This window comes from Anomalospiza imberbis, chromosome 3, assembly GCF_031753505.1.
Source record: "Anomalospiza imberbis isolate Cuckoo-Finch-1a 21T00152 chromosome 3, ASM3175350v1, whole genome shotgun sequence".
NCBI classification, from domain to species: domain Eukaryota; kingdom Metazoa; phylum Chordata; class Aves; order Passeriformes; family Viduidae; genus Anomalospiza; species Anomalospiza imberbis.
In genome coordinates this window covers 6109993-6133115 of record NC_089683.1, presented here as the reverse complement: position 1 = coordinate 6133115, position 23123 = coordinate 6109993, and the positions used below count along the sequence as shown (strand labels likewise).

The 23123-nt window shown below is 40.2% G+C and overlaps 1 long non-coding RNA gene across 1 annotated transcript; it reads left to right on the top strand.

The window, feature by feature from the left end:
- Positions 1-4932: 4932 nt before the first annotated feature.
- Positions 4933-13213, top strand: LOC137471983 (uncharacterized). The gene is made up of 2 exons (XR_010997943.1): positions 4933-5167; positions 12934-13213. It is a non-coding gene; the product is annotated as an uncharacterized lncRNA (long non-coding RNA).
- The last annotated feature ends 9910 nt before the right edge of the window (positions 13214-23123 follow it).

Genomic DNA, 23123 nt, shown 5'->3' with positions numbered 1-23123 from the left:
TTACCATTGTGTGATCATGTATTCCAGGATTTAGTAGAAATGCTGTATTTTCTAACATTCTGAAATCTGGTGGAAATGGCTGTTCCTTATTTTTTTCCCTGACAGACATCTTAGAGAGATGTTTTACTAAAGACGGTAATTCTTCCTTGGAGAGTTGTGTTAAGTTTTACAGAAGACTGATTAGCTTGTCACTTGTTATGTGTATTTCAAGTTTTAATATTCCTAGGTTGTGTCCTCAACACAGCTGATGTGCATCATCTGCAGCTCTAAGAACTTACAGTCCTCTGCATCATCACTTACAGGGCCAGGAAAGTTGTCTCCATGTCAGATTTGTCCATGAGTTTGGGTGCTGTTATTTTAGCTATTGCAAACAGTGACTATTACTGGAGCAGAATTCTTAGCATTTCTCCACTTCACCACACTTAACACTAAGAATACTTTGAATTCTTTCTTTCTTAGAATGGGATTAATAAAGGTTTAAAGAATGAGCATTGTGATTTTGTGGAAATATTGACAGTTTTATCAAGAGTTTACTTCTTTGTGAGAGGCACTATAAATATGAGGAAAGTTGTGATTTTTAACTCATTTATATTTTTGGTGCTAATTCATCTTTTTTTTTTTTTTTTTTCATAGTCAAAAGTAAAGCAAAGTTAATAACCTCTATCTCCAGATAGGAAGCAGATGCAGGAGATCTTAGCTGTTCTTCCCAAGGCCTGTTACGAGTTTTGGCTCAAATGTCAACATGAGTCAATGTTTTACTTTTAGTGACAGGTTGGTTTAGCTTCCTATGTAGTATTGGTTGAAACACTTAGAGACAAAACATTGCCTCCTTAACAGAAAATTGTCCTAAAAGCCCTAGTGACATTTTCCAAAGTATTTTGTGTGTTTTCTCCCCATTTCCTTGAAATTGCAGCGAGAAGGAATTTTATCATCAAAGTGAGCAGAACTGGCAAGGCATGAATGAACACAAACCAAAGAGGCTCCCGGTCGTGCCTGTGTTTGATGAGATCCATACCCTGCACCTTCTCTCCGTCTGCAGGGAGATCCCAGCTGTCATGAGAGTGTTTCTTCTGCAGATTTCAATTCCCCTCCAGACCTTAAAGAAGCGACTAGAACTTGCCTGGATTCGTACAGTACATTGGGTCACTTCTATGAAGTCCTTCAACCTTTTTTTTTTTTGTGCTTAAGGTTTTTTTGTTTTTTCTTTTTTTTTTTGTTTCCTACTGGCCGTGTGAGCAGCTGTTGTTATAGGAGGACTAACATGTACACAGGTACTTCAACAGCAGGGCATTAACTTGAGCTAGGCAGACACAACTCTTCAGTGAAAAAAAAAGCAATTAAACAGCTAGGAGACTTTCCAGAGAAATAGGAAAGTGCAGGTTCAGATCTTAATTACGAAGTGGGCAGAGCATGGATTTCAGCACAACTTTTGCACAGCTCAAGCCAAGTTGTGAGCACTGGACAGACATCAGTTGCCTTCACCTATTTTCACCTTTGAAAAGGGACACATTTCTGCAAAGCGCTTTAATTTTTGAAGAGGCAGGACTTGATGCTACAAAAGATACTTGCTGAAAATGGATCAGCCAAAAATCGTGGTTGATCAGCAAATCCTCGACCTGTGCTTGGCAGTGGGGAAAGGACTGACTCCCTGATTCAGCCTACACTGTGCTTGTCTCACCTGAACTAAGGTGGTACCAACTCCAGGTATTACCACTAGGTATCAAACACATGACAAAATAACAACAGGCTCTATACACACCAAACAGACCATTATAACCTTTCTTAGACATCTACATTTACAGGACCCTGTGTCGGTACTACTGAGGCATGGAGAGATGCAGACTTCTGTCAAGTGGGGTCAGATGTGTTAACACCACAACAACATAAATTAATCCCAGATATAAGCTAAAGCAAATTCCCTCTGCCCACATTTCTCCCGAGCTACATTTCATTATCTGTTGACTCCCTGATGCCAAAGGCAATTTTTTGTGTATCTGCCTCTGCTATTTTGTTTCACTTTCCCTTCCCTCCAAATGGGTACCAAATACTGAACCCTGCTGTTCTTAATTCAGGCACACTTGGGGCTTCTTTCTGTTTCATTTTTTCCAAAAGGACCTGGAAAATGGTGCAGAAGAATTATTTAATCAGTCAGTCTTTCCTATACAGGTGACAACAGGGACAGGGATTTTCTGGGCTGAGCATCCTCCATTAACATGGATGGGGAAGGAGATACGGCTGTGCTGAGTGTCCTTTCAGTCACTGCAGGGTGCTCCTGGAATAGACTCTGGCACCATCCACCTGCCCAAAGCCTTGAAGCTTCAATTCCTGAGATGAGAGACCAGCTTAAAAGAAAAGAGAAATAATTTTTCCTCTAGCTGTCAAAATCCCACATAAATTTCAGGTTACAAGAAAAGCATCCTGTTCCTCTGCTGAATTTGATAAATTCTTATTCTTTTTCCAAAACTTCAAGTTTTAAGTGAATTCTCTTCCTGGGTTTTAAAACAAAACAAGGCAGAAAACAGAACACAGATGTGACATGGGACAATAATTTCACAGAATATTGCAAGGACCATGATGTACTGTTTCACATAGACAGTGGAAATATCATATTCATACCCAGACTTTGCCAACAGGATGGCAAGAACTTAATTTTGAACTCCAATGTCCAATCTAATATGATCACAGCAAACAGCAGAGTGGTGAATGCAATTTATTTGCCTTTGCTATAAATTCAGAGAGCTCTCTACACAGGGCAGCTGCTATGAAGCAAATTCAGGTGTGAGTTTACAGCACACACTCCCTTTTGCACTTCCATCCCATCCAGACACACTTCCCACACAGTAGGTGTGGATCTGGTTGTTTTACTGCACTGGGCATTGGGAAGAGACTTTCAAATCCTCAAAGGTTTTGAACAGCCGTGATACTTGTGCATGCAAACTGCCTCGGGTTAGGCACCTCACTCTATTTGTGCCAATGAAAACCTGTCCCAAAATCTCAGCTCTATCCCTCCCTGATCCAGTGCTTTTTGAAGACAATGGAAACATGGGATAAACTGAATGCAGCCCTAAGAGGGTTGCAGTAAGGACTGTACTGGGATTCAAAACTTGACATGCTTATTCTATATGAATAAAAATCAGATTTGCCATTGAATTGGCTGTGATGAAAATGCAAGAAAGCTTCTGAGAATATTTGGAAGCTTTCCCTCACCAATATATAGCAAGCAGATACTGATTCCTAAATAATTACTGAGACAAGAGGTACTTTTCAGCTGGAAAGCACAAAGCATCTGACTGCAAATATGATACATGGGAAGAATGACTCTCGTGTAAAAGGGGATGATTCAAAATGGAATTATTTACTCTTGAAAGTGTCTGTTTTTGGGATGACTTGAATGAAATATTGAAACTAAGGATTATAATGCATTTAAGCGAGGCAGGATGTTCAAGGACAGATGTTCGAAGGAAGAGGGGAAAGTATTACATAGGGGAGGGAAAGTGTTGTATTACTGCTAGAAAATGGACTTGAAGTCCAGAGAACAAATAATGGCTCTGTTTGCTAAGGCCTTCCATTGCTAAGACTGTATGTAGCTGTCTTTTGGGTGAAGAGATTTTTTTTTTTTTGCTCCATCTCAATTCCCCACACTATCAAGTCAGAAATATAATAATTCTCTGTTTTCCAGGGTCATTGTGAGGTTTAATCCATCAGTTTTCGTAAGCACATCCTGAGTGCCTCAGATGACATCAGCATAAGAATTGAAGGAGGTATTGTTTTAGGCAAAGAATAAATAGCCAGGGAGGATTTTGGTTCAAAGGATCTGGAGGCAAATATTATGAGCATCCTTAAGCAAAATTTAGATGACTTCACTCCTGATGATAAGGGAGTATTCAATTGTTTTACTCTTGAGAGCAATCAATATGTTGGAGGAAGACAGGACTTTTTTTATTAATCAGAAAACTGTGCTTGGTCAGTATTATAAATGAGAGTTAATTTTTATAGTATTTGCATTTAAAAAAAGAGAGGCTGCCTTTCTCTAGCTGAAAATATTCAATGTATTACACAGATGACAAGATCAACATCAAGATATTGCAGCCCCAAAGCACCTGGCTCCTGGTCCCTGTCCTATGCAACCTTGTGTCCAGCTTGAATACACATTTTCTCTATGACTTCCAGTGGAGAACAGCTTTCAAAATCATCTTTTCCTTCTTACAGCTGGAGGAGAAGGTATTTAATTTATGGCAAGGGTTTTGCAAAAGGATAAGCCTTTAGAGGCAATACAGAAGCTAAAGACAATGGGTTTGAGATGTTATTCCTTATTTTAAATTACATCATCTTTCATCTCTGGCCACAGTGGGATGTCATTTTCCCCTTTGGTCCTCCTTGTGTCTGTTAAAGTATTAAACTAATCAAAATAGTAAATATTAACAAATCACAGGAGCTGTCATATCTTAAAGGCATTCAGCACTAGGGAAATGTTTCTTTCAATGATAAAATACTGCACGACTAGGAAAAGCATTACAAGTTCCTCCAGAGAATTCCTCTAAGTCTACTTCAGAGAGATAGTAGCTTCTGTAGTGATTGCTGCCCCATCCTTGGAAGTGTTCCAGGCCAGGCTGAATGGTCCTTTGAGCAGCCTGGTCTAGTGGAAGGTGTCCCAGCCCATGGTAGGGGTTGGAACAAGGTCCTTCCAACCCAAACCATTCTGTGATTCCATGTCTCTCAGCTCCTAGCTGGGTTTTCAGTTGCACAGGTATTACATAGATATATTCATCCTACCTCTATGATGTGTTGTATGTAGGTATTCTCCTTCAATGTAGGTATTCTCTTTCAAAGTTTCCTAAATCATCTATAAAAGAAAAATAATCTGACAGCATCAGGGAGCCTGATCTAACTACCTACATACCTCACCTTCGCAGGCTTGAGAGTCAGGTGAGATGGTCTGGACCCATGTGCATTGGCCTAATGAAATTCTCACAAAGCTGGATATGTTCTTATAGGGCCTGATCCCATGACCAACAAAGTCAGTGGAAAATGTCTGTGCTGACTTAAAAGCACAATCCCAAAGCCAGCAGGATCTACAGCCAATACCTAAGGCAAAACAGGGGGCATCAAAGTGGTGCTTATGAAAAACAGCAACTGAACACCTCTAAGGTCTAGGAAGCCACTCTAGGTGAGGTTCATTTTGGGGTAGTACATTCTGCACGATTTATTGCCTTTGAAATGTTGTTTCAATGCTTTCTGCTCTGTCCCGAAGGATATAGGGGATTCCTGCAACATGCTGCAATAACAGCCAAGGAAGATTTTGGTTTATCCTTCGGTTTTGTGGTATGTGTCCCAAAGATGAAGCTTTTCAATCCAAATGAGTGTATGGAAAAAAGTTCTGCAAATGTGGGGGAAAAAAATCACCCTTATCGTTATTTTTTGAGATGATGTGTCATAGTCTTTCTAGTTAAAGTGCTTTCACCAGCAATCTGCTAAGGAAAATATGAAATCAGAATATTAAAAAGTGGAAATTAGACATTTGCCTTTTTAGATATATAATAAACAGTCAAACTTAATTAGTTTCAAAAAATGCTAACTATAATCTACCAGAACTGCATCCAAAATGAAAAGAAAGCAGGGAAAAGATCTGCAGAGCAATGTGTTTGGCATCCACCCTGCTCCTCAGAATCACTCCTCATAACTGCTCAGGGCAGGACATCCCTTTCTGTTTGCACAGTAATCAGTCACTCAAATATGCAAGCAGTTCTCAAGAGGAGACAAATTTCATTTATAGCATGAAATCCAGATCACACAGAGAAGGACCATATTCAGTTCATCCAAGGAACATTGTTAGATACCAATGTTCAACTAAGGCATATCTATATATATATGTATATATATAGATATATAAACAGTACTAAAGTCACTTCCTGTTTAATATTATAAAAATGCATTACCTTTTGCATTCTATACTTCTGCCAAGGTCTGCAAAAATCCTGGGGTACTCTGTCATGATTCTGTCCTGGCTTGTGGATTGAATTTTCTTTCTTCTGAAACTTATTATATTGACTTTGCTGCTCCAACACAATGAAATTTTCAAGTGTTCTGTATGTAATAAGTAGAATTTTCAAGAAGAGAGACTGAAGGACTAAGCAATGTAATTAAAGACATGAACAGTATTATCCAGGATCTAAAGCTATTCTTCTTAATTGGAATATTTTAATGGAAGAGCTGTCTTAAAGGGGAAGGAAATGCAGATGTCCTCAATCTTCATATAAAATTGTTATTCAGGATAGTGGGGATTTTCAGAAATGATGATCATCTTCTGCTAACCCCCTCATGTTATTTTATACCCCAGCTGATAGCTTACTGACCCATATAATTGGCTATATGAAAGCCTGCACAGAAGAAAATTTTGAAACAAAGATACATTTACAAGTACAGTACAATAACTTAAAGGATAAGCAATTAAAAGTTAAGCAAGACTGTTGTGGAAAAAGAAGTATTTTAATCAAGTCACATGTTAGGGGTATAAATAAGGATATTCTTAGAACTCTGCTCCATATTTACAGTGCTGTAGTTAACACATTACAGCTTATTCCCCTCTCAAATTTGTAAAAGGATGGAAGGAACCTTGGAAACTCATCTAGTCTATTGTGGGAAACCATCCTTAGGTAAGTGATAGCTGTACTATTCCCAACAAATGCTTGTTTTACCTGTTCTTGAACACCTCCTGTACTGGAGATTCCACAGCCTTGCAAAACAATCCATCTCAGTACTTAATTACATTTATGTTTACATTTTTTCCCACAGGCTATCCTAAATCTTTCTTGTTGCAATTTAAACCTTTACTTCTTGTTCTACCTGCACTAGGACGGGAGGATATTTTATGCCCTTCCTCTTGACTCTTAATTTCATATATGTGAAGAACAGTATCATATCTGCCTGCAATCTTTCCTAAAGAAAAGTCTACATAATCCTAATTCCTTCCACTTACAGTTCACATTTTCTAGTCTTTTTATTGTTCTTGTTGGACTTTTGTGTTCTTCTGCCACTGGACTATAACTCTCTTAAATTGAACAGAGTAATTCAATTTAAATTTAGCCAAACCAAGTAGAGCAGGAGTATATCACATTTTATTAATAAGATTCCCTACTGTCCTTGTCAGATAGCATCCTATTTTTTACCAGTCATTTCTTTATTTTGTTAACATTGTTTTAATTCTTCTCAGGTCCCTGAATATACTCTCAGAATTCACTTTTGGATGCCTGCATAATTTATCAACCTTGCACTTAATGAGTTTTCTTTCTCCTCTATCAACAATTAATTCATGAGGGGATTGAATATTACCACAGGAGACAACTGCTCTTGACATATTTCTTGGGAGAGAGCGTAGTATTGGCAGCCTTTAGTTTCTCAGCAATTTCTCCTCTCCAATTTATTATCCCTTTGACTTGATCCAAAGAATAGTGTTTAAAACAATATCAAAAGCTTATTAGAGGCAAGATAAAACATCTATGCTTCTCCCTTATCCAAAATGTGTGTTACTGTGCCAGAAAAAGTTTAGTTTGCCAGGATTTCTTCTAAAAAATCCACAGCAGCAATTTTTCCTCTCGTGCTCTTTTACAGGCACTGTAATTCCCACTTAACAACTCTGGCCCACAGAGTTACCTGGCTTTAGGATGTGGTGGGAGACCTAAATACCTTGATCTCAAGAGGAAGATCCTGAAGTGCAGTTTCCTGCCCCTGCTTTATCCACCTGGGCTGTAGCAGTGTGGGCAGACTGGAAGTCTGTGTGTTCTCCTTATTTGCCCACAGATGATGATATGGATGTTGTTTCAATATCAACTGCAGCCCGACCTCTGAATCCCAAATGTGGGATTAAAAAAAAGAGTATTTTTAGAGTTTATTTTCTGCTTTTCACCTAGACCTCAATGATGTAGGGCTGGAAGCAGCTTCTGTGCTATTGCAGCCCCAGCAGCTGACCTGGATTATGCATCGTTGGATGCTGTGAACAAGGTGGCTCCTGTCCCTGCTCCCACCCCAGGAGCACCAGCTGTGGGGTTTTCTGCACTGGCCTCTGCAGGCAGAGCTGCAGTGGCTCAGCTGGAGAGGTGCCAGCCCAGATTTGAAAGCTGAGTGCCTTTGTTAGATCCCTAAGTCTGCTGAAGTGCTGGGCTGTCCTCTGAGAGCCCCTTGCTGTTTTGGCATCAGAGCTGCTTCAGGCACAGCCATTCTGGAGCCCTGCTGTCTGTGAAGGGCCATGCTGACAAATTTACTTTGTAATGCATGTTCTTCTCTTTGGAGACAAAAAAGGATCCGTACCCATTATTTCAGTACAGTATAGAATTAAAGAATCCTAGAATGGTTTGACATGGAAGGGACCTTAAAGCTCATCTCGTTCCAATCACTTGTCCTGGGCAGAGACACTTTCCACTCAAAGCTCCATCCAACCTGAACACTCCCAGGGATGGGGCATCCACAGGTTCTTTGCCCAGCCTGTGCCAGAATCTCACAAGTCTCACAATAAATAATTTCTTCCTAATAGCCCATCCAAATTTACGCTCTTTCAATTTAAAGCCACATGTAACAGGTCTGTTTAAAGCTCTTTTTCTAATGTTATCCTTTTATGTTCCAAACATCCTTTTAGGCAACCAAACAGGTGTTACAATCTTTTGTTTTTTTTTTCCCCTAATAAATGAAGACAGTGAATGGAAAGAGATCTTACATTGCAGGGTGATTTCCAGCTCTGGTCTTATATCAGCTACTCTACAACAGGCAACTGTTGGAATGTGGGAGAGATTGAGCTATTGGAATAACCCTGCATGGTTGACAGGAAAAGGAGAAAGCAGAGGAAGACGGCCCAACTAGCTTGTAGATATATGCAAACTGAGATATTCTTGGATTTAACCTATATTTAATGAACACGCCCTAAAAGTCCATGTTACCCACCGCAAACCCAGTACAATAAGCCATTCCTTTCCAAATATCTTGACCCAAAATCCCCAAAGAGCCACCAGATATTTATCACATACTTTAGAAAGCAGAAAGTACTTTCCAAAAGTCCTTAGGAGGTGGAAAAGCCAATGGCTCCCAGATGTCCCAATTGCTTCCCTGCAGAATAACCTTGCCTGGGTGCTCAGAGGGCTCTGGGTTAGTAATTTTGGGTCTCTTGGCATCAGTGTAGGAAGGCAGCTGCCTGCCACATGCAAGGTAGAGGATCCTCACCGGGGAACTTGCAAACTGCATGTAAATCAGTAGGCTACCCTGCCATCAAGACACTGTGCAATGTGTCTCTTCACTCAGATTTATTGCTGAAACTAACTCCCACTCCTTGTATTTCACATTCTCACCTCATAGATTACTGCTTGATTTGCCAACAAAGCCTAAGAACAAGAGGGTGAGAGGTTTGTGTCCATCATGTAATGGCTACAGAAGTGGGTCTGTATTAAACTTATTATTATTAACCCTGGGATTACTCCAGTTTAATTCTCAGAATGTAAAAAACAAAGATTTTGTTCATGGTACATTTGTAAAAAAGCTCAGACTATACAAATAAGCATCTTGCTGCAACTGCAAGTAGAGGCAAGTTCCAGAAAGAGAAAAAAAAACAGTCTGATGCATGTCATCTTGTGGTTTTTTGGTAGATTAATGAAAAGCCCACACAGCATAATTATGTTTACAATAAGCTTACAGGAGTTTTCCCACAAGGTAGAGGAGAGTCATAGAGGGATCAGGTTAAACCAATTATTTAACCTTTACAGAGCTAAACTTGCAAGTGTTTCAGAGGCAGGGAAAATGGACTATTTTATTGGTTGCTTATAACCATGTATTAAAACAGTGGGGTCTTTTATTTTTTATTCCATTTCTTTTCAGGAGCACATCCTGGCAGATTCAATTCCGATGACTGGGAAACAACTGGTTGGGTGCCTAGTTGACTTAAATATTCCACTGCTAGCACAAAATTGCACTTTAGTACCATGAATGATTCCCCTCAAAAATAATCTAAGAGTCTAGTAAGGCTCTTCACAGAAGATGGCATCCAGATTGAGGGCTTTTATTTACAGAGCGACTAAATAAATCACCGAGCTCCACTGGAAGATGTTGCATTCACTAACATCAAGATTTCCTTTTCTGGAGTTGGTCTTTAGGGCTTGAAGCAAGTGGGCAATGGTGGAAAGCACTGAAAAGAAAACAATATAGTATCATTTATCAGGCCCTTTGCAATGTCAGCTCTCCATTGTTCATGCTTTAAAAAACCATACTTCTTGGATTTCCTAATCCATCAGAGAGACATGCAGTTGTTCTGGTTTAGACATTAGTATTTGTTTTGTTTATTCCAGTTCCAATGGAAAAAAATCAAGTAAACCTGATTAATTCAGTGGTCTACCTATTTTTTCCAAAGGATATTGCAAACCTTTTTTCCAAAGGTTTTTTTCCAAAGGATATTGCAAGCTATGATATAGCACAGCTTGAGAAACACAGATAGAACACGCTAGGGGATAAATTCTATGGATGTTGTTGACAGAGCATCTATCTAAATGATGTCCCAACTAGTACTGGGCAAAATCAAATTTTTTTTGTTTGGCTTCAACTTGAAAATGTGGGGGGAAAAAGCCCCATTACTGCTCAAAATTCAAATGCTTTGACAAACTGCATCGTGGGGACAATATTCAGAACACTTGATGTGTTAAATCTGAATTTGGGAGTGTTTTATTTTCACCAAGATTAAAAAAAAAAAGGGATTTTGTAACAAATTCTCATTTCTGTCAAAAAATACCAAAAAGATTTTTTAAAAAATGCTAACCACACCCAATTACCAGCCAGCTGCAGCCAACAACATGCTTTACACATCCAATAATAATCAGCTGGCATATGAGAACAATGTAAATGAAAGAAATAGCCAAATGGTCAACCTGGGGCTCTCCAGCTACTCACTCCAAAGCCATTCCCAGGTGACTTCCATGCTGGCACTGCACACAGGTTTGGGAAAGCCACCCCTCTTTCTGCAGAGAAATCCAGCAGAGGCACCCCAGCCTGTGCTAGGATTGAGCACCGTGTTCAGAAACAAGCAAGAGGACCCCACAGGGAGATGTTAACCTTTTCCATCTGCAAATACCCCCTGGCACTCCTCTGCTCCCTGCTGTGTCTGCTGTGTGCAGGGTAGGTCTCATTTGTATGGTGATTTTGGCAGGCGGCTGATGGGGTAAGGGAGGTGCCGCACCTGGGCATGCGTGGACTGATCCTTGCTCCATGTCCTACAGCAGGTGACATTTGCTCTTTAAAGGAATCCTAGTGTCAACAACCAACAATAAATGAGCCCCTGACCTACCATAGAGCTACCTGGCCAGGCATCAAAAAGTGCTTAAATTCCTGATTGGCTTTTGCGCAGTGTAGACGAGATAATGCCTTGGACATCTCAAAAACAGATCAAACATTTATAGTTACAGTGTTTCCAGTTCAGCAACTCAGCTCCTATTTGAGCAGCAAAGATGTGTAATTTTCTAGTTGTGCTAGTCAAATGTGAGGAAATTGAAATCTTTTCACACCTCTGAAAATTAAACCAATTACTAGAAACCATAAAGGAATTGGCTGACTCCAGATCTCAGCCAGGAGTGGAAGTGGGAATAGATAAAGTAACAATCTGAGGTTTTCGTTGCATATACTCCTCTCAACATTTTAACCAGACAAGTCAAAGTACCGCAAAGTCAAGGAGAGATACTGAACCACCTGATAAATAGATCACATTTTCTGATTCATCTGCATTGCTTCAAGCAAACAAAGCACAGGTAAAAGATGTGACATATCACTTCTCAGGTTATGTCTTCATTCCAGATGAAAGAAAAACTTACAAACATTCTCTGTCACAATAACTTTTATAATTGCACAACAAATACTATTAAAACACTCTAATTTCCAGTTGAGTGTTGCCCAAGATTCTGTGTTGGGTCCAAATTTTCCATTTTAGTGTTAGTTTATATTTGATTTTTTTTTCTTTTTTGGGGGAAATTTAGGGTGAAATAGCCATATGCAAGAAGACTAAATTATTTTTTGGCATTTAGTTCTGGACACAATTGCCTTTGATTTCAAATGGGAATCTCAACTTTTACAGCTGGCTGGCTGCTATGGTTGAGTTGAGTCTTTTGCATTCCCTGTGAGAATCTGCCCAAAACTGGCAAAGTTTCAGGCTTTTGAAAAACACAATTCACACAGTTTTAAAGACATTAAGCAATCTCCCCAAAGTCTTCCTCTGCCCAATTCTTCTGTTATCTCAAGTGAACAAGTCCAAGAGGGTGCTAGGGAGGCTCCAGCCCTGCTGATGGCTCCTGTGGGTGCCAGGAGCATAATTCCTCCAGCCAAGTCGATTTTTTCAGACCGGCTTCTTAAAAACCTAGGAAATAAAACAGTAAATGTTAACTGCAGGATGATGCAAAGATTAGGAATCACTGAATTTTAATAGGTTTGCACAACTTCAGTTTGGTTTCTTGTGTCTAAGTGGTGTTCATGCAGATTTTATTGGCTTGAGGACTTCCTGCATTTCTTACTGCCCTCTGCCCCAGTGCAAGGAGGGTCTGCTCTGGGACCTGACATCCTGAATGAAGGAGACATTTTCAGTCCTGCTCTCAGTCCTTTCAAAGCATGAAAAGGGTGAGAGAACACTAGAAAATGAAGGCTGCAAGACAAGAATGGATGGTCTCTTGTTTAAATTAGTTGAGTTAGATTCACTTTTATCATGGTGTTTGTTTAACCCATCTTTGGTCACTGAAGCCAAACTCTTCCTACAAGTCATTAACTCTGCATTTCTCATCTTCCAGGTATCTGATAAGATCATGGATTCTGACTTTGCAGCAGCAGCTGTCATTCCCAACTGCAGCCAAGATCAGGGCATGTGTCTCATACTGTGTCCCCCTAAATTCCGTTTTCTATTCCCCCTGTGCTTTGCTTCTCCGACAGACCTGCAAGGATGACAGCATCCCCTCCTCTGCTTTAGGAAGAGATGAGTGAATGTTTGTGAGTCCCTTGGATCCTGTGGTGATGAGCCCCACAGGAGAAGCCACAAGGAAATTAATAATTCTCTCTTCAGAATGAAATTTTTACTGTAAATAAGGCCTGGGGTCACACCTCAGATAATAAGCAGAGAACAAAATATTGAATTAGGAGAGCACCATCCACTCTGAATGAGGTGGTGGAAAACATACAAGGTGTTCATTTAATTAAAGAATTATATAATTCATACACACAAGGAAAATGATTTAAGGTTCATTTTTGAGTTAAGAATTGATTTGCAACCTTAATAATGCTCTTTTAAAACAGTGTGTGGGTGGCATGTATGTTTGTTATAGCCTGCCAGCCAGGTAATTCAAGGAAGGAGCAAAGCTTTGAGCTTTCAGCCCCTGGTCATTTCTTATGGATAATTCACTACCTGCACATCCTTCCTGGAAGCTGCTACATGTATGTTACAGATGGCTTATAAAAACAAAACAAAACCAAACCAGAAAGATGTAATGCAATATTTATTTAAAATCCCTGTTTTGGGAAATCATTGAATCATGTCTGTCTTGAGGCATTGTGGTTCCTTTTCTAAATACTTCTTACTGAAGATATTTCACCATAAAACAACTAGTCTTAGGGCTGCCTGTTCCAGGGCCAGGGAAGAATTGTTTGAAAAGCAACTTTGAGCCTTTCAATATTAGAAATTCTTTGTTAGAACACCTTTTATTTTCTTTAAGATAAAAAATGCACTTTGTTTGAGAACATCAGTTACTATTGCAAGGGATTTAAAAAACTTGTCCTGAGTAGACTAGTGTGGATCACTGGGGTTTTACCTGTGAGGGTGGGGTTTATTTTAATTATGACAGCAGGCACCTGGTACCTGTCAGATGTACCTGAACCCAGCTACATCTGTCATGCTAACCCCACTTCCACTTCAGATGTGGTCAGACACTATGGGAACAGAAATGTGATGCTGCAGTGTGAAGCTGGCATGCTGGGAATATTTCTTTGCTGGAAATATCTGGGTCCCAGTTTAGGGACACCTACAGGGACTGTAACATGGACCAGAAAGCTCAGGATTTAACCACTGAGGACATTTGGGGATAGGGCTGAGGGAAGCAGAGGAGGAAACCCTCACTGAAGGATTAAAGCCCTACTTTTGTCACAGAAGTGAAGGGTCAGGTCAAGGCCAGCAGAATGGGAGTGCTTAAAATGAGCACATTTGGCCAATATCTGCTAGCACAGGTGTCCAATAACCATCCCTGTATCGTGTGCTTGTGTTATCTGCACAGCTTCAAGCCACTATGGGGTAGATACAGACAGCTGGGGCAGTAACAAAGCAGTGGTTATTGCCATTCCCAATTCCTGTAACTGTGCACATTTTGATGAAGAAAATCCCCAAGAGGCACAAGTCAAGAGCATCTCTAGTGTAAGTGTCTGGATGCCAATAAAATGAAACATGTTTTCACAGTAGTCAATCAATTTGGGGACAGGATTGGTGGGTTTTTGCAACCATTGATGCCTCATGTGAAGCACCTACACCTCTTTTGTGAACATATAAAATTAGGGCAGCCTGGCAAAGAAAAGGATCCAGCAGAGTCACTAAAATTCAAGATCTGACCCGACAACCTTTGACTTTATCCACCCAGGTTTGTATAATTTTCTCAAATTACCACTTTCTTGCCTCAGTGATGCAGTTTGAGATCTGAGGAAACTTTTTTTCTACTGACAAATAAAAGAGTAAGAAGTCACTTTAGTGGGGGGAAGAAGCTGGTTTCTCACCCACACACAGTGCCCCCACGTCCAAGAGCTCAGTCATCTGGCTTTCTGGAGGAGGAGGGGAGGAATTCTCACACTCCCTTTTCATTCATTCTCATCTCTTTTCTTCTTTTTTGTGTCTCTCTTTTCCTCTTACTAAACAAAAGACAAGGTTGCTTTCCTGAACCTCACAGGAGACTTTAAAATAATGCTAAGAATGCCTCCAGAAGGACTGTAAACATATTTCTCCCTGGGATTTAATTAGTAGAAAGAGCTGTGCAACCACCAGAAGTGTATTTAAAGCAATCTAATAGCCAGTGTTATGATGAAGTTTAACAAGCCAGTTTTTGTCTGAAAAAGAGAAGGGGTCTGGACAACACCTTAGCTGTCAAAAAAAAAAAACAAAAAAACAAAAAAACAAAACCAACAACCCAACAACCCAGTGAAGGTAATAAATAATATTTTCTCTGTTGCCAGCTCATCAGTTCTTATTTAACCAGCCAATGCAGCAAAAGCTTAATGCAAATATGTACTGCAATCTTCTTCTATCCCTCCCTCTCTCCCTCCCTCTTCTGCTCTCACTCTTCTTCTCTTTCTCTCTCTCTCTGGGATTGGCTTATTTAAAAACTATATTTCTGCCTAGGCATTCAAAAATGCTGAATGCCTCAAGCAAACTAGTAGAATAAGCATGTTTCTCTACTGTTTCTTGGCAGGGTCCACTGCCTGAGTCCTGCTTTAAATTAAAGCACATGTGGCTTGAGTTTAGCATTATCATGAAAATGAAATTACCACTTTAGAAAAGTCAAGTTATTTTGGAAGTGAAAACTGCAGGTCAGAGCCCACCAAAATTCCAAAACCTTGCTCGAAAAAAGTCTTGTTGAAGGTTCAGAGCTGCTGCTGTGGACAGTGCATCATTCTGGATCCTGATTTGTAGTTTTCCCCTTCATGTTTCCCTACATATTTTCCATGCTCTTGGGAAAACCTTACAGGCTTTGGCTCTTTGTCACTGGCTCCCTCTGCAGCTCCTCCCCTGGAAAGGGGAGAGACATGCAAGTTATCTGTCAGAAATCAGCTGCATTGACCTGAGGCTCATCCTACTGTTTTGAAGTGCTTTTGAAAATTGTCCTGGCACTGGTAAACACAACAAAGCCAGGTTGAAGTGCTGCTTGTTTGCTCAGCTAAACCCCCTCTGTACTATTAGACGCATTTTCTTGCCATCAGATGAAGGCTGTGTGGAGAGGAGACAGGAGCCCAACACTTTCCCAGCTTGGAATGGGCTCTTCTGCACTCTTTTTCATGCCCAAAGGTTTCCGTAGGTGGTAAATCTCATCTGCAACATGATGGTTTGAACGGGCTTTGGGTTTTATGTTTAGAGTGCACGTGTAAAGCTGTGTTTTACCTGTAACATAATATTTAGGTTAACTAGATATATATTTTTTTTTTCTCCTCTGGGCTTATTATCACACAAAACTAGATAAATCAGGAAAAAAAAGTCCACAGGTACATGTCAAGGTGCTGCTATTGAGAAGTGGGTATTGACTTGTCATGTTGTGGTAGTAATGAGCCATCTACAAGCTGTCACTTGCCAGAACCTGAACTCTACCAAGTGAGTGGATTGTTAAAGAAATATCATCAGATGGGCTTGATTCTTCTGCTCCACAACACTGTTTTTTATTTTATTGTAATTCCACTGGCTTCAGTGGAGTCAAGCCAGTCTCTGGGATGTTTGGGAAAAAGGAGGAGTCAACTATCAACATGCCAAATATTGCAGCTGAGTTGGAATGGCCAGTGCATTGTATAATCCTGTGGAAACATGTACAATGATTGTGCAAATGGAGCTGGTGATCTGGCTAAGAAATCAAGCCACAATAACTCATCCTGTTTCCTACACACACAAGCATGGACACTCACACACTCAGAGAGAAACCATGTCTGGAAGAAAATAGTTTTTCAGCCAAAATTTCAGAGACATTTGGAAGGACAAGATAATGGCGAGTGCCAAGAAAATTTTCCCCAAGCTAAGAATTAATAAGATTGCCTTGCCTGTTAAAGTTGGCCATCATGACTGGAATTCAGGGTGAAGTGACTACTGATTTTCAGAGAATTTGAATCAAGCCTTTGATGGAATATTTAGAATCAAATCAAAATTAATAGAATAGAATAGAATAGAATAGAATAGAATAGAATAGAATAGAATAGAATAGAATTATTCAGTAAGAAGGTATCTACAATGATCACTTAGTCCTACAGTAAAAACCCTTTAGTAGGTACCTACTCCTAACTTTTTAATTCAGCCCACCTACAGCCCAAAGAGCTGGTGTTTGGCCCTCCTACCTCTATCTCTTCCAGAAGGATTATTCATAAAAGCAGTCTTGACCAAGCTTTCCAAGCCATCACAATGAGCAGAAGGGGGATTTTCTTTCTATAGAGAGATCCAGGGCAAGAGGTATGGTTTCATCAGTCATGGTGCCGCAGGGCATGGAGATGAGGAGAAAAGGACATTGATAGTTTGGGGCAGAGGACATTAATTCAAACCCACCAAGAGGTGCAGCAGCAGTTCTGGATCAGCAGCAGGCTGGGGAGAAACTGACTGATGCCAGAGGGGCCTTGGAAAAGCATTGATGGGCCAATGGATTGTAGTGGATGTGGCAACCAACCCCACACAAGCAAAGCACAGCTGTACTGGATTTTGATCAGATCCTATGGAAAAACACCTCTTCAAGTTAAAAGGGGATGGGAAAGTGAGGGGTTTAGATGAGGGGTCATTTAGGCAGGGTGAGGGTTGGCAGGGAGTGAGCATGCAGCTGCCTGCAGGGGCCTCTGAAAAGGCAGGGGGTTTGTTTGTGGGGAAGGAAACACAAGAAGCAGTTTCATGAGGCAGCTGGGATAAGTACAAGGTTAGGAAGAGACCATTTCTTCTCTCCATCTTTCTTCCTGAGCATTTTTAATCAAATTTGAATTTGTACTCAAGATATGCTGCTGCTGCTATTCCTGCAATTAATCCATATGGGACCCTTTAAATTCGAGATATTTTCTGATTCTCTGACTCTACCCCAACCTGTATCCATCCTCTCACACATGATTACCCCCTCCCATCCCATGTGCCAGCATATCCTAGAGTCAGTTGAACACACTCTGTACTCATTGTGCAGCTTTCTAACACAGGTTAGTTCCAGGTAGGTGTCACAGATCTCTTATTGCCAACACAGAACTCCTGCCAATGCTCGTAGGGTACAAAATGTGCAGCAAGTAGACACCTCTGCTCAGGTGTGCTGCCAACCAAGCACCCTGATTCTGCAACAAGCAAAAAAAAAATAGTTTTTAATAGAGGCTTACATTTTATATCTGAATATATGATTTTCACAGGTGAAGTAAGGTATCTCGTGAAAAATAAAGCACTTCTTAGTGTTTATAAACAATAAGAGGCTCTAAACAGGCTATTGTTAATTCAGGAGAAAACTCATGGAGTCACTCTTTGAAAATATGAGCACAGGTGTCAGCAGTCTAAGATGCAAATAGATGTAGACTTTTAGCAAAGACTAAATTATAAACCAGAAAAGTCACATTTTAATTATACTTATGTCCCTTGAGCTCATTTCTTGAAAATTGTGCAGATCTGCATACAGCAGGGGATCAGGAATGGTGAAGGGAACAGTGGTTAATGATGATCAGATGTATGTATGATATGGTATCTGCAAACAGGGAAGTTGAAAAAGAGACAGGTGGCAGAGGCTTGCAGAAATGGAGGGTTATGGAGAAAATAAACAGAAACATTTGCTATCCATTTTGTGGAAGATAGGCATTGGAGAACACCATCATCAGTCTCCAGGTTTAGATCAAAAAGAAGTATTTTTTTATCAAAAATGTAATTATGTAGAGGAACTAATTGTTGCAGGCTTGTACAGAAGCCAGAAGTGTGAATAAGCTTCAGGTGAGACTCAAAAATCCAGGAATAATAATAGGTGTGCTGGTGAACAGTCTGTAGACTCTAACCCCAAAAAAACCCTCTGCTGAACAGTCTGTGGGACAATGAGTGGGCACGCTACGAAAACTCCCTCTATTTTCACCTGCTTATCATGAACTTTACCATTACAGAAATTATAAGGGAAGACCTTCTTTAATATAATTATGCTGGGGTTGGTGCATTCAAATTTAGTGTGGAAAGCCCCACATTTGAATCCTCTCCTTGGCTTTCAACCCAGACCTTTTTTTTTTTTCTTCCTGCAGAGTGCTACGTATCTGCTGACCCATCCTCTTCCCTGAGTGCATCTGCTCCATCATGTTGGCTCATGTCTCAAGTCTGTGCAGAACCCTGAACTCTCTGATCATCAGTGCCAGTGTTAAGCTCATTTTCTCACTCTCATCTTCACTGAGCTAACTGGCTCTCCAGGCAGAGCAAATTCAGGAATCCAGGAATGGGAAAGTAGGTGGGAGATGATCTTGTCTAGTGGTTAGCACAGGCATTTGAAACACCTACTGACAGTTCTGCCCCATGTATACACAGGAATAGATACAGTTTTATTTTCCTATGATACACAATCATATAACATAAACATAAGAAATATTTGTGTTATATATTATTTCTTAAGTACAAGTCTAACGAGAAGAGTAATAAACTTGAGGAAGGGCAAGACTGGGAAATTCTGTCTGAATATCCTGTAGACCTTTTCTGCATCAAAAGGAGGTGGTTCAGCTTTGGATTCTCATTACAGACTATGTAAAATGTCACTAAAACTAAAATAGACTCTAAACAGCTACACTGCAAGGCAGATTTTCAGCCTTATTTCCTTCTCCCACACTGACCTGACTCAAACTTCAAAGCCTCTATAAAGCCAGAAGAAGGGAAACAGTCAGCTGGTGAGGGTCAAGTTTTAGGCTACCACATGAATGCAGTTCATTGCCCAAAGACCTTGGGGTGTTCTAGAAGATTCTAGAAGGTAGGATGTCTGCCAGGATGTGGTAGAGGTTCAGAATAAGACATGCAAATGAATATTAATACCTGCAAGTTGCTGTCTAAGCTCCAGGTGTAGTTCATGAAGTTCTAGCTGGAAGAGTTAGCGAGGTCTTTACACTGATTCAGCTGACCAGATTAAGGTGTCTTAACCTGCAAACTGCCTCTTATCCTGGCTTCCTGTGACAGTGAGAATCTACATTTCTGGAGGGAATATATATCTTTTTAACATTAGATTTACAGTAAGACTCCCAAGAATCTAGATTTTGTTTTGTACACCCTAAAAATGCCAATGGTGGCTCATTTATAGATCTCATGCTCTCTGTCCTCTCTGTCTCTCTGTAATTCCCCTGTTTTAAGAAGGTGAAAAGGTTACTTCCTTTTTTCTATAGGATATGGCAAAGATAAATATAGCAAAGGTTTTTAAGCTTTCACATACTGTACTTCACCACAAAATAATTTAACTAGATATATGCTAAGTAAATAGAGTGTATAGCAGTTCTCATTTACAAAGATAAGAAAAATATTTTTTTTGTTTTAAATTTTTTTATGTATGACCCAGAATTCCACTGCCCTATCTTCATACTTATTGTGAAAGTGTGAGAAAGAAATATGTGTTTAAAGACTTCAGTATCTCTTATTTGGTTAATGTCCTACAAGTATTTAAATGAGTCATTTGATGGCTCTGCACTTCATGATTGGTTAAGCTATTTAACATACTTTATTGCTTCTGTGATTTATTGCCTGATGAGGACACTCAAGAAAGTCTGAGAACCTCTTTGGGGTTTATTGAGCTGGTACATATTTTATGCTGATTTCAAATAAATCAATGTCTATTATAGCATAAAAAATGGGAACATTGGAAAGAACATTGAAGAGAACTATTTCCGGAGCTTTGTGTTCTGCTTCATGCATAAAGCATGAGGGCTTCATTAACATGGAAGTATGTGCATGTGAACCTTTGGGTCCTTATTAATCATTTTGTGACTAATACATGGAGCTCAATGATTCCCATAAGCTTCCCTAAAAGAAACCATAACGTACACACTGTGTGAGATGGTTCCCCAAAGGAGTGTGTAACTGTAATGCCTCAGACACCATGTGCAGGAATCTCTTGATAGATGTGCTGTTCAACGTGTCCTTCCCTGCCCTACTCATTGCTTTTCAAACAAGACCATCTAGAAATAAAGCAGAGCATCACCAGTCCTTGTTTTGTTCAGCTGGCACCTTGGTCGTTCACAGCCTTCAGGGGTTCTGTCATCGATTAAATGAGAGCAGGGCTGAATCTGAAAAAATCCCCAACCATGTAAGTTTATTGACTGAGTGACATAAAAGTGCTCGTTTGGATGGAGTTGAAGTTTCAGGATGATTGAATCATGACTCTCTTGGCAGTTATCTGTGGGCTGTGAGGTCTTCTTTATGCACCATCCTGAGGTTGGAGAAAAACAAGATTCCTTGAGTCTCTATGCTTGCTAAATGAGAGTAGTGGGATAAACTAGAAAATTGGTCCCCCAATGTTTCCTGGGGTGGTAATTCCCAGTAGAGGACTAGAAAGACAATGTCATAGTAGTGCTGAATGGTAGTTCTTTCAAGAAGTTTTTGTGGTCTCTTCCAGCCTTGTGCCCTCTGCAAATTTAATATATCTACTCTCCGCTTCATGGACTGACCTCTGTGAAAACATCTTGACAAGTTGTATCTTCTGATTTTGGCAGATTTCTACCTACTCAATGAAGATAATAATTTGGTCAGTTTTTTCACGTGAACTAATTTCACCTGAACTGTGTATCTTTGTTTATGAGAACGAGTGGAAAAGTATCAATTGTGAAACCCTTCAAATTTCCACAAACAGAAAGACCTGTTTTCCTCTTTTCAAAGAATACGAGATTGGTTTATTCTTGGCAAATTCTTACTGGCTGCTACTCATGTCCTTAGTATTTTCCAGGTGTAATAATTTGTTCACTCGTTCATTCCAGACTTTTTCTGGGGCTAAAATATAAACTTACTGGCCTACGGTTCCTTGGCTTCTTTTTCTGCCTCTTTTTATAATGGACACTATTTCCAGTTCCAGTTTTTCACCTTTCCGCCAAAGCCTTGTCAAAGATAATTGCTAACACTTGTAAGTCTGCTTTGGCCTGTTCCAGGCTGTGTCTGTTTGTGCAAGCATTGTGCTGCAAGGGCAGGGCATCAGTCCTAAGAAACATTTACTCTCAGTGACCACACTCTGCTTATTTGTTTTTTTCCTCAGACTGGCTCTAGTTTGGTCCCAGGGACTTCATGCCTGTTAGCAGCTACCAATTAACACTCCCAAAGTGTGTCTTCCTGTTTAGTTTCATTCTGAGGTCTAAGCCTGTCAGTAAAGAAAACCAGAGCACATTAAACGGAGCTGATTAGGAGATCGTCTATAAAAGTGCATTCCCCAACCAAACTCAAGGGATATGGAGCTGCACTCTCAGCACCCTAGACCAGAGTTCATCAGTCTCAACCAATCTGAGAGCAAATAAATCATGGAACTATTCATTGTTCATGATGCTGATAATTTTAGGCCTTTAAATGAAAACTTCTTGAAAAAGGTGTTAAATGTATCCTTGTGTCAGCTTCATCTGACAATAGTTCTTCCTCTGTTGGTAATAGGCCAGCTCTCCTTGGTTCTCTTCTTACTGCTGATGAATCTGTGGAATGATTTCTTCATACACTGTATGTTTATTGAAACTTTAATCCTATTTTGTGTTTTGGCTTCTCTGAGTTTATTCCCTCATGTGTTTCTGCTCTTTCCACATACTCATCCAGGTAATCTGCCCCCTGTGTTCACTCCCACTTCTTGTGCTTGAGTTTCCAAGGGTTCATGCTTTAGCCAAGCAGCTTCCTGTGCTTCCTGGTTTTGCCTTGCACAGGTTAAGAGATAATATCAGAACATAAGGTTGGACACAATGACCCCTTAAGATATCCTGAGAGGACAGGCTGAGAGAGCTGGGGCTGATCAGCCTGGAGCAGGGAGACCTTTTTGTGACCTTAGAGTACTTAAAGTGGGCTTTTTAGAAAGTTGGGGACAAACTTTTTATCAGGGCCTGTTGTGACAGGACAAAGGGTAATGATTTTACTGTGAAGGAAGGCCAATCTAGATTAGGTATAAGGAAGATTATTTTTTTTTTACAGAGAAATTCAGGAAACACTGTCACAGTGTTGGAGTTGGTGGATGCCCCATCCCTGGAAACATTCAAGGTCAGGTTGGAAAGGGCTCAGAGCAACCTGATCTAGTGGAAGGTGAACCCCTCATGGCAGGGAATGGGAGTAGATGACCTTTAAGGATCCCTTTCAATCCAAACCATTCTGTGATTCATGATTCTGTGATCCCTTCCAGTCCTTTATTTACATGATGATATGACGCTTTTCTTTGTGATGCCATAGCAATAACTTATTAATATTGCTGGAACATTGCTCCTTG